The sequence below is a fragment of the Mirounga leonina genome, unplaced genomic scaffold (assembly GCF_011800145.1).
Source record: "Mirounga leonina isolate KUSES-001 unplaced genomic scaffold, KU_Mleo_1.0 Mir_101664, whole genome shotgun sequence".
Taxonomy (NCBI): domain Eukaryota; kingdom Metazoa; phylum Chordata; class Mammalia; order Carnivora; family Phocidae; genus Mirounga; species Mirounga leonina.
In genome coordinates, this window is record NW_023270175.1 from 11316153 (window position 1) to 11318735 (window position 2583).

The window sequence follows — 2583 nt, forward strand, 5'->3', positions numbered from 1 at the left end:
CCCCCCCCCCCCCCCCCCCCCCCCGTGTTCTCTTTTGTTGCAGTTGCCTAGTGATCCCTGGGTCTCTCCCTCCCACTCCTTGGCAACCTAGCTCCTGGCTCACTGGCACTCTCTCGAACACCACTGCTGTCCTAATTCTTTTTTTTTTTTTTTTAAGATTTTATTTATTTACTTGAGACAGAGAGAGAGGGGGAGAAGTGGACTCCCCGCTGAGCAGGGAGCCCGACGCGGGGCTCGATCCCAGGACCCTGGGATCATGACCTGAGCCGAAGGCAGACGCTTCACCGACTGAGCCAGCTTGTCCTAACTCCTGATGAGTGCAATATCCCTGCAGATGCTTCCAGCTCCTTGGGCTCCTGTCCTCCGGTGATCTTGTCCTCCCCACACCGCAGCCACTCAATCCCTTGCCATACCTCTGACCTTGGCGTTAGCCCATTCTCGCTGTCTGTGCCGCTCACCTCCTCGGCCCCCTCAGCACTAGCCCTACGTCCCTTTCATCTAGCCTCGCTTCCATTCTCCTAGAGCAGTTCTTCTCGAGGTTTCATCCGCAAGCGAGTCAGCTGGGGTTCTTGGCAGAATACAGATTCGGAGTCTGCATTTGTGACAACTTCCCGGGTGATACGTGTACCCCTGGGCCGGGGACCCACACTTTGAGCAGCAAGGGCCCAGACCAGAGGCTGGCAAACTTCTTCTGATGGTAAATATTTTAGGCTTTGCAGGCGACCCACGTCTACTGCAACCATTCAACTCCGCTGTTGCAACTAGACAATACATAAACCGAGGGGTGTGGCCGCGTCCCGATAAAATTTTCATTAGGCTAAAATGTGAATTTCAGAGTTTGTGATTGTCGCAAGCAGTTCTTCTGATTTTTTTTTTTCAACCATATAAAAATACAAAAGCCCTTCTTAGCTTGCAGGCTGTGCACAAATGTGCCGTGGCCAAGTGTGGTCCACAGCCAGCCTGTGGCCTGGATGACAGTTTCAAGCCTCTCCTCTGTCCTCAGACCTGCAGTCCTTCCTCTGTTCTCGCAGCTGATGGCCTTGCTTCCTAGTCTGAGAGGCACCGTAAGCCGTCACGGGAGAACTTGCCTAACTCATCCACCACGTCCCAGCCACGGGCACCTGCGCCCACCTCCCCTGCCTTCGTCCCCCTTCCTACAGCTGAAGTGTCCTTGCCCCAGCCAGCCTCTATTTTAACCCGTCACCTATTCGAGAACCTTGCTCTGGCAGTTCCTCGCTTTCTGTCCCCACTTCTCATGGCATCATTCCCATCCACATCTGAATACACAGGGTCACTTCTCCCATCTTAAAAACCTGCCCTTTGCCCCAGCTCCCTTTCCAACTACAGCTCTTTCCCCTCCTCCCTTTACAATAACACCGGGAAAGATTTGTCTATAGCTGCCGTCCCAATCGCTCTCTTCCCATTTTTTTTTTTTTACACAGCCTTAGGCAACCACTAAGATACTTTCTCTCTATGGCTTTGTAGATTCGGGACATTTCATATACATGGAGCCGTACGTTATGTGGCCGTTTGTGTCTGGCTTCTTTCACTTAGCATCATGTTTTCAGGGGGCCTTCACGTTGTAGCATGTTAGTACTTCATTCCTTTTTTACAGCTAAATAATATTCTACCGTATGGACATATTTTGTCTATCAGTCGATGGACACGAGGGTGGCTTCCATTTTTTGGCTATAGTGAATAAAATAACACTGGCATGCAGTTATCTGTTTGAGTACCTGTCTTCAGTGATTGGAGGTATATGCTTAGCGGTGGAATTGTTGGGTCCCATGAAAACTTATCAATTTAATGTTTAACCTTTTGAATAACTCCCAGACTGTTTTTTTTCCCACAGTGGCTGCATCATTTTTACATTCCCTCCAGTAATGTAGGAGAGTTCCGATTTCCCACATCCTTGTGAATGCTTGTTATTTTCCATTAAAAAAAAAAATTGATAGCCATCCTAGTGGGTGCCCATCCTCTCAGGAACCCACTCCAATCCGGTTTTCACCTAGCACTCAAACCGAAACTGTTCTGAAGATCACCAGTGACCTCTCTGTTGCTAAATCCCAAGTTAATTTCTCTGATAGGATCTAATTTGACCCGTCAGCAACATTTGTCTTAGTTGACTTCTCCTTGAAATCAACTTTCTTCACTTGGCTTCCAGGACAGTACACTTGCTTGGTTTACTTCCTCTCTTGCTGACTGCTCCTTCAGAATCTCTTTCTCTGGGGGATGCCTGGGTGGCTCAGGCGGTTGGGCGTCTGCCTTTGGCTCAGGTCACGATCCCGGTGTCCTGGGATCGAGTCCCACATCGGGCTCCCTGCTCAGCAGGGAGCCTGCTTCTCCCTCTCCCTCTGCTTGTGCTCTGTCAAATAAATAAAATCTTAAAAAAAAGGGGGGGGGGGCACCTGGGTGGCTCAGTTGTTAAGCGTCTGCCTTTGGCTCAGGTCACGATCCCAGGGTCTTGGGATCGAGCCCCGCATCGGGCTCCCCGCTCAGCAGAAAGCCTGCTTCTCCCTCTCCTACTCCCCCTGCTTGTGTTCCCTCTCTTGCGTTGTCTCTCTCTGTCAAATAAATAAATAA